This window comes from Cavia porcellus, unplaced genomic scaffold (assembly GCF_034190915.1).
Source record: "Cavia porcellus strain 051 isolate PalLab524CR breed Dunkin Hartley unplaced genomic scaffold, mCavPor4.1 scaffold_27, whole genome shotgun sequence".
NCBI lineage: Eukaryota > Metazoa > Chordata > Mammalia > Rodentia > Caviidae > Cavia > Cavia porcellus.
The window spans coordinates 3615544-3628516 of record NW_026947510.1 but is presented as its reverse complement, the minus strand read 5'-3'; the positions used below and the strand labels follow the sequence as shown (position 1 = coordinate 3628516).

The 12973-nt window shown below is 43.4% G+C and overlaps 1 pseudogene; it reads left to right on the top strand.

The window, feature by feature from the left end:
* The first annotated feature begins 6868 nt into the window (after window positions 1–6868).
* Window positions 6869–7443, top strand: LOC111755051 (fatty acid-binding protein 5-like; annotated as a pseudogene).
* Window positions 7444–12973: the final 5530 nt, after the last annotated feature.

Genomic DNA, 12973 nt, shown 5'->3' with positions numbered 1-12973 from the left:
CCTAAAATAATGTACGTGATATTACCAATGACGAGTTGTCAACTACAAGCCAGTATTAGAAAAATAAAAACTGTGATCAAACATGTTATGGGAGAAGTTAAAATCGCTATTTGCTCAACAGAAAATAATATTGTGCAACTATTGTCACATATGATGAACATACAGCCAAAAATAAATGGAAAATAAACTAATACAGAAGCATGGCCAGGTGGGTCATGAAAGGACATATATTACATTATTTTTCTAGGTTTTCTGACTTTTTCTGGTGTCCATCAGCTCTTAGAGTTTATAATTTGTTGTGAGTTGTGCTTTCCCCTTTAAGTATTTGTATTATTTTCTGGGGCAGCTTTACCAAGCACTGAAGACTGGGTGGCTGAAATTTATTGGCTCCTAGTTCTGAAGGCTGGAAATTGGAAGACTTGGTGTCTTCTGAAGGTTGTGAGGGAGAGATCAAGCCTCTCCTTGACTTGAAGGTATTGAAAGTGACTGTTGTCTCCTAGAGTCTCTATTTCTGTATGTGTGTGTGTGTGTCCTCACCTTCTCTTTCTTATAAAGACACAAATCAGATTAAGGCTTTATTTTAACTCAGCTATCTCTTGAAAGGCCCTATCTCCAAATATAGTCACTTTCTGAGATACTGGGCCTAGGGGTTAACTTACAAATTTGGGAGGACACAATTAAGGCAATGATAATATTCAATCATTTATTTGTTTTGCAGAGGATTTCAAAAAAGTATTTAAAATTTTTTAAGTGCCAGAAAATTTGGATGTAAACAGGAATGTGTCTGTTGTTTTTGAAATTACCTAGTTGCCTACTCTAAAGTTTATAGCCTTAACAAACATGCTTTGAGCTTAATATTTTGCTGTCATTGTTTCTTTATCCTTTATGAACAAGGGATCACATGTCTGCATTTTGTGTGGGAGCTCCAAATTGCATACCTGGTCTTGAGGAGAGGAGTTGATCTGGCTTGATTACAGGCTCAGGTCTATGTCATGGTTTGTATCTGTGGGCCCCCCAAGCCTTTGGTTGCATGGATGCAACCAAACCTAGCATTTGTGACTGATTCATTGTCTAGCACTTGGATTGGTGGTATGAGTACTACACCCACCCAGGGGTGGAGCCAGCATACATTGTAAGGGTGGGAAGAAGACCTAGTTTTCTCTTTTTTGCTGTTCTAGCTTGCTGTTTACACTAACCCCTGCTTGAAGCCAATTGAGTATAGACTGAAACCTCCAACCTGTAAGAAATAAACGTCCCCTTCCCTAACTTTGGGCATCAGGTATTTTGTCTCAACAAAAGTAACTAAGACAGTATAGAAGGTTTTCCCCTAGACATAGTGGAAGACAAGCTCTCTTGGAAGAGGGAACAGCATATTTCAGAACACTTCATCAAAAACCAGGTTCTGATGAATGTGTGGTCTAGAATTTTCTCCCTCCCGGGAAATGAAAGAAGAGTCATGGTGGATATCTGAGACCTGAGCTCAGAGGTTGGGCATGAATATGCAAGTGCCAGCTCTTATTTGTCAGCTGTAATTCTGGCCAATCACTGCTTTTCTCTAGAGTTTAACATCCTTATCTCCTGAAGGAGAAAGTTGCAATCTCAAGAGTCAGCTTTCCATATGTGTGCTAGTATCTCTGTTCTTCTGGTATCATTTTGGAGCCAGAGTGAGGACAGACCAATGTATATGAAGAAGGTCAAGGTCAGGAAAGTATCCGCAGAGGTGGGGAATCTGTCCACATCAAGACTTGGTAGTGTGGATGTACAAATCAGGTACAAGGAAAGCAAGAAAATCAGTGGACTGTGTTTAGTATTAGTGAGAAAAAGGAACAGATGAAAGAGTGGCTGAGTGTCTACTGTCAGTAGCCCCACTGTCCAAGCAAGAATCTTGGACTATAGACAGTGGGGAGCTCCTGAAAGTTTTGGACATGGTTTGAGGAAAGTGCCAGTGGATGAGAATTCCTACCTGGAGGAGATGCTCAGCTGGATCCTTTTAAAAGCCAGGGAGGGAGAGAGGAAAGCCATCTCTACCTTGGGCCTCCTGCAGGTTGGGGTGAGTACTACCGTGCTTGTCTGCAGCATCAATGTAGAGAAAGGACAGGAGCGGTGAGAAAATTTGAACTCCTGGAGCCACCAGGCCTGTGCTGGCTGTTTTCTTCCATCCTCCAGAATTACAGCCTTGCTCATCTGCCCATCTTGTGAGAAAGGGAGCACAGGGCCTGTGAGTCCCAGAGGCCAAGGCAGGCCACAAGGCCAGCCCTGAGGATACTGACTTTGCTGGGCCTGAGAGTCAGGCTGACATGAAGCAGGGTCTGTGTCAAAAGTTCAGGAGGAAACATGACAGGATAAGAAAGAGAGGAAGCAGTGTGGACGGCTTTGCTACCCTGGGACTGAGACTCAGCATCTGGATTTACAGCTGCAAGAGACCGGAAAGGGCAGGGATGGGGGCGGGATCTCCCGCCAGAACAGGAGAAACAGCAGATCATCAGGGTGGTGCTAAGTGATGGGCCAAACTCAAATAAAAGGGATTAGCAATGAAACTACCACCATAAGCACAACTTCTAGATTCTTGCCTTGACCTTCACCCACTCTGATTTTAACCTGCCAGCGTGCATGTCCAGGTCTCCCCTTTAATGTAACTTTGAATGTGTCTGTTCTCCAGTGGCTGTGTAGCAGGGAATTCCTTGATCTATGCTGGAGCTGCCACATGGCTGGCCACTTCTGCTCCTCTGTCTCCAGGCCTGGATCTGCTTGGCCATGAGAGCATGCCTAGTAGGGAGAGGAAGCTGAGAGCCTTTGGATGCCCCTTCCTGGGGGCCATATCTAAACTTGCTACCATGGCAGAGTGGGCCTCTGTGTACTGCCCCTTACCCACCTCTTTAAGTTACAACAACACAAACCTATTGTTGGCTCTTAGTACACTCTGCAGCACCTGGAATAACCTCTTCCATTTCCTTGAAGACATCATCTCCACAGGAAGCCTTCCCTTCCCTTCTCCTACTTAGGTGAGGCAAAGAATTCCTTGCTGTTCTAATAACAAGCCATGTTGCCTGAACACAAAACAATGGAAACATTTATCCCCCTGTGTCTATCCTTCCAGGAGACTGTGCAATCTGTATCCCTGAGGGGCTAAAATAGAGGGTCAGACACAAAACAGGTGCTTAGGGGGCAGAATGGACATGGCCAGAGATATTGACTCATCTGAGATCCTGAGTGGGACCAACATTCTAAGACTCACTTTTATGGCTGTGGATGGACACAGCAGACTTTAACTTTGTCTATCTTTCTCCCAGTTCTGCTATCCTACAGTGGTGATAAGATCTTAAAGTGGTTAGCAAATGATAAGACTTCAATGGCTATCAGCTGGCCCAATCTCAAGCAAGAGGACCTTGGTGAATCTGGCACTGTGAAGCCCAGAACTGAGCTGAAACGGACAGAACAGGAGTAGTGTCTCCCCTGAGTCTCATATTCTCAGCTCTCTGCAGCAGGGGCAGCCTGAGTAAGCAGGGATGGAAGGCAGATGTTGCCAAAGAAACTCATGGGAATCAGGAGTCCTCTGCTTCCCACCCCGACCTGCTTTGCTGTTGTGCTTTAGAAATAGAGTATATTTTTTCAAGAATTAAGAAAACTGACAGATTTAATTAATTGGGATTTAAAAATGAAAACCTCTAGGAGAATTGACTTGGTGTGTGGTGGGAGGGATTTGGGTAAGAGAAAGATATTTCTCTAACAAGGAAAGTGACAGTGAGCAACAGGATCACGGGTGCGTCTGGCCTCTGGATGTTCCTCTCCGTGTCTTGTCTCTCTGCATAAGAGAGTTGTTATTGAGAGCCTCCTGGATGTCAAGCACATTGCCAAGTGCCTAAAAAGTCTGTCTACATCCTGCTGGTGTCCCTGGGAGGTAGGGAAAGTGCATGTCAGCCTAGGAGGTGTTGGTTCAGATGGACCAATCACTAAAATGCCAAAAGATTGCTGAGTTGTGGTGGCTTACAACTCTTCTTGCTGTCTTGGGCCTTCCTTTGGGAACTTCAGAAATTCCCTATGATTCAACACTCAAGACCGACCAAGAGGAAGCCCCAGGAGACTTATGTAATCTATAGATGCCTGCTAGTATATCCACATTGCCTGTTCTGGTTACAAACACTTTCACTATCACCCTGGAGGTGGTATCATCACTCTCACTGTTTCATAGGAGACTTGACATCGAGAATTTTTTCAGGTTGCACCATAAGGAGTGGTGGGATCAGGGATTGATCCTATCTGACTTTGGTCAGTGCACCACATTTCCAACCATAGAGATTGCCCCTGGAGGTTCTGGGAGCAATGGACCAATGATGGCGTGTAGAAAACTTGGGAAAGCAGAGGTGGTTGCTTGTGGAACAGACACTGGGTAAGGTATGTAGGGCTCTTGATGAGCTCTTCTGCTGACCCTCTGAGGCAGGCAGTGTGTGCTGGCAGAGAGTGTTTTGGGACTGGATGACAGAAGATCTGGTTCTCGCTTCAGCTCTGCACAGCATGGTAGCTATGTAGTCTTTCTGGGTTGCCTGATCTCTTGGAAGTCCAGCTGGATTATGAGGGTGGGATTGAACACAGTATAAGTAGCCTTTCTGAAGCTTCTCAGAACCTACTCACCATGACTTTCCTTTCTGTAAAATCTCATAGCTCTCATTCTTGTCACCCATTCTTAAGGAAGTCTGAGTTACTTCTAAGATAATTGAATTAGAAATCCTTTAGACCTTCTTTTTTCAGGAAGGGAAACTGACGGTTGTTAAGTACAAATGACTCAACTACAGTCTCAGGTAATTTTTAGGATGCATGCTTTAGATAAAAAGAAAGTTCCCTCAGGGTTCCCCAGGCAGAAACCTAGCTCTGGATTGGGCAAACCACCCCACCTCTCTGGTTGGGGAGCTGCCAGCAAAAGCCAGAGGCACAGGAATTCAGAGGGAGTGGCCTTGCCCACTGCCTGTTCCCCCAGGCCTTCTAGCTTCTGGAGGGATCCAGCTAGAGAGAACTGCATCGCGTTCCTAGGGAATGGAACAGGTTTGACAAGGTAACTAGTCCCAGGAGGACAGACCAACACTGCATAATGCTGCCTCTTCTCAGGGAAGAACGGGTGTCTAAGGTCTGAATAAAGCTTCACCCCAAGCTGAAGAATGAAAAGGTGACTCATCAGTCAGGCCCTGTTTGTACTTCTACTGCCAAAGCTTGCGTTTTGGTTTCTGGTAAAGATCCTATCCCTTAATTAGGACCATTAATTGCTCAGAGTGTATGAAAATATGTTTAACTTCCCTGAGGCACACTGACATTTCATGCCTTGAAATTCACAGCAGCAAGCATTTTAACCATGAAAATATAATTATACAACACCATGAGTGCCTTCCGAACGCTCCCTATTCTACCCTTTTACTGTGTTGTATTTCATCCTTCTGTATCTAATCTACAATTTGGGTATTTATTTATTTTTTGCACCACACCTCTGAATGGTACACTCCAAAAAGGAATGCCAATGTTTGCTATTATTCTAATCTATGCCTAGGAAGACAGCTGGCACAACTAGGGCTGAGTCTTCACCTGTTGGATGGATGATAACTGAACGTACTAGCAATTGCTAAATTAACACATAATGTTCCTTGTTCTGGAAGGGGAAGAAAAATCTGGTTCATGGCCTTATGAATTTTGCCGCTAAACTGTATTTAAGTCCTCTTTCCACTAAGTTCACTTTGCTTGTGGAATAACAAAGTCTCAAATCTTTGGACCTCAGTTCCATACTGTTCTATACTGTTGAGCCTCTCGCCGCCCGCCCCTAATGCATCATAGATGTTTAAATGACTAACAGAAGCATGCCCTTGCTTACTAATCCATTCTTCTTAAGGTTTGACTTAGGATCTTCTTCCTTGTGATACTGGTTTATGCAAGGCATTCATTGCTTTGTTTCTACAGTGAATATCAATTGCCTACTGATAGTGTAGGTGTCATGCTCAGGGTTTGGAATAATGTTCTGAGTCAAACCAGTGTGACCCACTAACACATACAGACTATAGCTAAATAAGGCAGCACAGTAAAGATTACCATTCATCTATAATTTCAGTTATGTTGTGTGCCATAAAATTCTGTACCCTATGAGAATGCAAAATAGAAGAGGAGGAAGGTTTGACAAATAACTCAAGAAGAGATGTCAGGAAAGTCCCCCCGAGGAAGAAGAATTTTTAAATTGAGAACTGTCTCTGTCTCTGTCTCTCTTTATATACATAACAATAAATGCTGAGACTGAGCCAGGTTCAGGGGAAAAAATCTTTGCATTGCTGGTGGTAATGTAAATTAGTATAGCAACTATGGAGTATGGAGGTTCCTCAATAAAAAAAAAGTAGAGCTACTATTTGATTCAGCCATGCCACTCCTTGCTATGTACCCAAAAGAATTAAAATCAGCATACTATAAGGATAGCAGCATACCTGTGTGTATTAAGGTACAATTTCTGATAGCCAAGATGTGAAACCAGGCTAAACGCTCATCAACAGATGAATGGATAAAAAAAATGTGGTACATATTTACAATGGAGTATTTTTTAGCCATAAAGAATGAAAATGTGTTATTTTGAGGAAAATTGGTGATTTGAGAGATTATCGTGGTGAGTGAAAGAAGCCAGGCTTAGAAAGACAGATATCACATATTCTCACCAATATATGGATCTAAAAAATAAGAAAAGTAAGTAAAAGGGAGACAGTTATTAGTCAAGAGAAAGGAACCAGAGGGAGAGAGTGTGAATGGACATGTCCGGGTAGCACTCAGAGGTATATGATCAAAATTTATGCATTGAAATCCCCCGGATGTGAACCTGGGGAAGAGGCCCAGGAAGAGGAGCAAAGGGGCGATGGGTAAAGTATGCTGTGTGCGTATAGAAAAAATGAAGAACTGTGGTACATGCACAGAAAGTCAGATTGGCAGTTGACTGGGTGGCAGGACTGAAAACAGGCAAGGGGCATTCTAAACAATGGAAGTGACAGCACGCTGCCTGCTATTAACCGCTCTGCCGCCTGTACCCATGTGCCCACTTGTCAGCACTCAATACGGCCACCACTCAGCAGCTGGTAGGAAGATGGCGCGTGGTGGAGAGCAGAGGTTTTGACAACTGCGTGGAGGAGTGGGGTGGGAAGGCAAGCATAGGGGTGGGAGTGGCTATGTGAAAAATGGATGCAGCGGCTAAGCCAGACTGTGTCATCACTTGTGATGGCAACCACCTCACTGTTAAAACCAAGAGCACTGTGAAAGCAACCTGGAAGAGAAGTTTGAAGAAACCACAGCTGATGGCTGAAAAAGTCACACGGTCACCAGGAGTGGGGTGGGAAGGCAAGCACAACCAGCAGAAAATATCAAGATGGAAAGTTAGTTGTGGATTGTGTCACAAATGGTGTCACCTGTTCTCCACTCTATAAAAAAGTCGAATAAATATTCCATCATCACTTGGACAGGAATTAGCTTTGAGAATGAATATGCTCAGTTCAATGAGCAAATCTCCATATTTTTTTTTTTGTCATTACTTTGGTCAGTTACCTTGATCTCAAGCACTTTGCATGCAAATTAATAAATATATTTATGCTAATAAAAATAAATGATGGACGAACTTTCTATCATAATCTAGGTGATAGTGATTATTTACAGATGTCAAATCTCATAAATCTATACTCAATGTTTACATATTTTATTGGATACAAAGTACTAGTATAATATTAAACTTAAACAGTGAAAGAATGAAGTTTGCTTACAGACTTAATATGAGCAATTGCTACTCTATAACTTTTTGTTTACTTACCATTATAGCAACAAAAAGCTTTAAGTGTAACTGTGGTTGTCTGTATATGTTAATTACCTATTAACATTGCATGAATAAATTATGTACAATTTTAATATTTTGGCTAAATTATCTTTACTTATGAATGAATATATAGTTGGAATATAAATTATGTTTGTTGGTTGTAATTATTAAAAAGTGCATGTCTACTCTTGTATGCTCCCTATATCTATCACCATCTCCTCTGTGCAGGCACTCACTTGCATCATATACTACTGGTCAGGCCAGGACTCTGTGTCCAGTCCCTCCATCATCTGTACCACCAAAATTATCTTCACAGAACAGAACAAAACAACCAAGTTGCTGGGAAATCCTTGAGGACTTCTCATTGCTGAATGATTGTCTTGTGTAGCAGCATCACCTGAGAAGTTAGAAATGCAAATCGTCTCAGGCCTAATGAATCAGTAACTCAGGATTGCCCAGCAGTCAGGTGGTCCTGATAGGAGCTAAAGTTAGGAGCACACTCACATGCATACTTCTTAGTGCTCTGCACCTGGCAGAATTAGCCAGTCTTGACTTCTCTCTTCAGCTTGCCATGGTGCTAAAGTTCTTGCACCAGACCTTGTACTTTTCTCTATGTTAGATCCTATCTTAGTCTACACTATTGTAGGCTGTTCTTGGCTTTGTCTTCTGTTTAATTATAATGTATCCGTAGAGAGCCAGCTTAGAGGCTACCTTCTCAATGAAGCTTTCTTGGCTGTCTCAGGCAGCATTTCATCGCTCATTTTCTAGGTTCATGGACTGCTTTTTGTTGACAATCCAGTTGCACCTATTCTCCATTTGGCTTTGGCCATAGGGAAGGTTTATCAGATAATTAGAGTTGCCTGGTGAGGAGGTGCTGCCTATCTGTGAGGTGTGGAAATTGTCAAGGGTACTGCAGGCTGCCGTACCTTGAAGCCCATCCTGGTCTTCACCTTTCTTACAGAAGGATGACACCTCTTAAACTTAGTCCACAGATCTGGGCAGAGTGCCCAATACCTAGCAGGCATTCAAATTTTTTAAAAAGTATAGAATAAATAAAAAATAGAATTCTGTTTAAGGATAGATAATTGGATCTCAAATTTTATGTCCAAATTTGAAATTCGTATTTTTCTACTTCTCTGAGAAACCCCACAGTGATATCACAAGAATGCCAATATTTATGCTCCATACAGAAGCAACAGCTACTTTCCTCCCAGTCCAGTGATGCTTAAGCTGTTAGATAGAGATAGGAGAAGAGGCCAGTCTTCTCCCAACCTAACTGAAAAGCCTCGCAGCACTGAACTACTGCCACTGAATCTGCCATTTCTTCGGGGTAGAACAACTCTTGGCTTTCTTCTGTGTAAACCCTGTGTAAACTCTCTCCCAAGTGCACACCACCTTCTTGACTCCCTCCACCGCTCCAGTGAAATTCAGTGTTGAGGGGCTCTGGAAGCACTCAGTGTGCTCTCACATAGTTAGAAGCATGTGTTCCCAAGCCAGGGCCCCAACTGGACACTCCCCCATATCAACTGTCTGACCCTGGATGAGTTACTGCTTTCCAGGATTGTCCCTACCTCAGAAAAGGGTTAAAATTACCCAGGTTGGTATGACAATCCATTGAGATACACCCATAGTGCCTAACAGGAGAGAAGAAGCCAGTAAATTATTACCATTACCTTATTTATAATTCTTTGGCTCCATCTTATCTTCAATACCCAAATCCCAGCACCAGTTTGCAATGTTTTCTTACCAAGTTGGAATATACACAACTCCAACCACTTCTGTTTTGGCTGGTGGACTCGGTCTGACGTCTTTTCTGTTTGTTAATTCCACCCCGATCCGCCTGTTTTCTAGGCTCAAGTACATTCGTTTTCCATATGCTCCCCAGCTGGCTACCAGTTCAGTCTCCTAAAGGTTAAGCTTGTGTTCAGAAGCATTCTTTTTCAAGCATTACCTTTCCTTAAAAAAATGCAATACATCAATGGTTAGAATATCAAAGCAGTAGCTCTCTGTCTGTCTGTCTGTCCCATGTGAGGAACTATCTAATTAATTAGGCTATGATTCACAATTCACAATAAACTTTAATTTTTTTGCCAAAGATACGTCAGTAATTTAACTAGTATTATTCCTACTGAACTCTACAACTGAACCCAGCCAAACTCATTGTGGTAGCCAGTCCCTCTATCTGGGTCCTGCCCCCATCCCACAGGCATACCTTTGTATGCCTTTGGATTCATTGGCCCTCCACACCCTGGGACCATGGAGGTCAGAGATGGAGGACAGAAATCCATAGTCCTTCAGAGGCTTCTGACCTACTCCTGTGGTTCTGCTCTTCTAAAATAGATCAACGTTCAGCCAGAAGCAAATGAAAACCTGAGAGTTCAGGCCAACATGGTAATATTTGTATTTCAACTTGTGAAACCCATGTCCCTTTCGAATAGCCCGCTTACTCACTGTAACCCAAGCAAGGAATGGTGAGGTGGCTGGTTCTTTTTAGATACAGGGTGCAGGTCTTCTGCTGTAGAAGATTCCCTCTGATTCAGACTTCAGTGACTGTCTGATCTTGGATTGGTAGAACACAGCACAAGCCAGGACCTCAACTAGTACTGTGGAGCGGGTGAATGGTCTGCGGGATTCAGAGGCGCAGTCCATGTTGTGGTAGAACAGAACCACGGTTGCTGAGGTGAATCCAGGCCTTGCTGAGTACTAGCTCAGGCCATGCATACCCAGGGCCATCAGAGTTTGAAGACTGGGAAGCCAATCAGGTCTCCAGATAGCTATAGATGGACTACACAGACATCATTCCTGAATACATGTTCAAATGTGATAAAATAATTGCAGATGGTCTCTCTGAGCCTTAATGGAGGATTTTATGTGGACTCAATGAACCATAAAGCACATACAGACACATATGTACTTGCACACAGAGGAAAGGGGACAATGGGAAAATCTTCAAAAATGTTAAGCCCTACGATATTAATGCCAATAGACAGGAAGAGGGAGAAGGAGGGGGCGAGGTAAGAAGAGGAGGGAGAGAGAGACAGAGAGACAGAGAGACAGAGGCACAGAGAGACAGAAAACAATATTGTAAAAACAACACACATACATACTTCAGGAAAGTATATATGCCGAATTGCTAGCAAAAATGCTAAGTTTTTCATTGAGTGGAAGGGTTTAGAGTTATTTTTCTTCGTGTACCAGTGGAAAAGTATTAAAGTTCTGTTAGTAATACAGGGCCAGTGGTTTGGTTAGAGTCCTGTAGAAAGAAACTGGACTTTAAGGTCCAACTGCAGTGGGCTAGGTGATAGATATGCTCTGATTAGGACAAATCCCCTAACACAGAGCTTGGAAGTCTTCAGCAGCATTCCAGAATGAGGCTCATGCAAACTTCACCAAAAACTAATCATCACCATCACTGTCAATAGCATCTGTTTTAAGAAATATGGTTTCACTGCATCTCAAAACTACCTTATGAAGCAGACAGCACTCCCTGTTATAGACAAGTAAACAAAGGCATAAAGAGTCACTTGTTCAAGTTCACAATTGGATAGGGGGGTTGGGATCTTAGTGATAAGAATGCAGAAAGAAGCCCCTCCAGTGGCTGGTAGAGCTTCTCTTCTAGGTCTATGAGGGTCCAGATGCACCCTATTTCTGCAGAACAATCTCATGTTCCCATGAGGGTGAGGGAGGCTTTCAAGGTCATATGGCTTTTGGCAACATGGCCAGGCCCTGTTTTCTCCTATCCAATCAGATTCTTCATGCTTTAATGCCTTTGTAGGATATGCAGTGAATAAGTATATATAAACGAAAGTGGATGAGGATATGTAATGGAATGTGGACTTTTCCAGGATCCAGACAGTGGGCCTCAAAGACCTCCTCTCCTAAGGGATGAGCTTATTTTTCATCATATTATAATGGTGACAGAGTATACTGAATGAAGACAGGCTTCCCTTGCACCTTGAGGAGCCTGACATGCTGATTCTGGCAGCACTTGAGCTGCTTTTTGCCAATACAGACATTGAACAAGGGCTAGACAATGCTCGGTTGTCTTACTACCGAGAGTGCAAGAGGCTGTGCTGTCAGACAGCTCTGAGCTCCTTCTGGCGTCTCATCCCCAGGTCACTGTCTCCCCTGAGCTGTACTTGCTCCATAGCTGGTGGCTTTAACCTTGCTCTTGACCTGCAGTTAAACTTCCTTGTGGAAGCCAAGACCTAAGACTCAGGCCTTCTGTTCAAGGTCTTTGCCTTTGAAGGCTGAATTCTGGGGTTTCTGTCACCCAAGCCCAGCTCTCAGTCACTCAGGTCCTCTGGACAAGCCATGCAGAACGAAAGTTCCTGAAGAGGACCCAGGGACTCTCAACTCCAGCCCCGAGGACAGAACCCAAATCCTTATGAAGCTCAGATTAAATAGTTAGTCCTTGCTGCAGTTCTTTAATAGATCATCCCCAGCTTTCTAGAATCCATGTCAACTAAAACTGTAGGTCTTTGCATCCAGAGTCACTCGCTGTGCTCCTGCAGCGCTGGTTAAACATTAGACACCAGCTCTGTGGATGCCCTCAGTACTTCAGCCTGTGGGGCACTGGGCTGTCACTAGAATCCAGGTAAGGTTCCCAGATCACTTCCCAGTGATGAGCTCCTGAGAACTGGGCTTGGTTAGTCATCAGATTACCATTATCCTACCAGCTGTCCATACTGGAGGCCCAGCAACACAGAAGCTAAGCACACACACACACACACACACACACACACACACACAGAGAGAGGGAGAGAGAGAGAGAGAGAGAGAGAGAGAGAGAGAGAGAGAGAGAGAGAGAGAGAATATGCTTTTTATTTCTCCAGGACTGCAAGGTTCCCTCTACATGTGATGCTGCCAGGCAGAAGGGAGAGAGAGAGGTATGATAAAGGACAGAGACTGTGTCATTATCTAAACATGGATTTAAATCTCTGTCAATTCTTTGCTAAATGACAAGTTAAACCCACAAACCTCAGTCTCCTCACTTGTAAACTTTAGTTTGGCTTTGGTGCTGCTGACAAATGTCTCTGTCAAAGAATCTGCAACAAATAATGGTAGCAATGTTTGAAAGAGCTGACACCTAGAGGGGATGTGGTCAGCTCCTCATTTCCTGCTCCTGCCTATCAGGAAACCAGAATGGAGTATAGTATACTG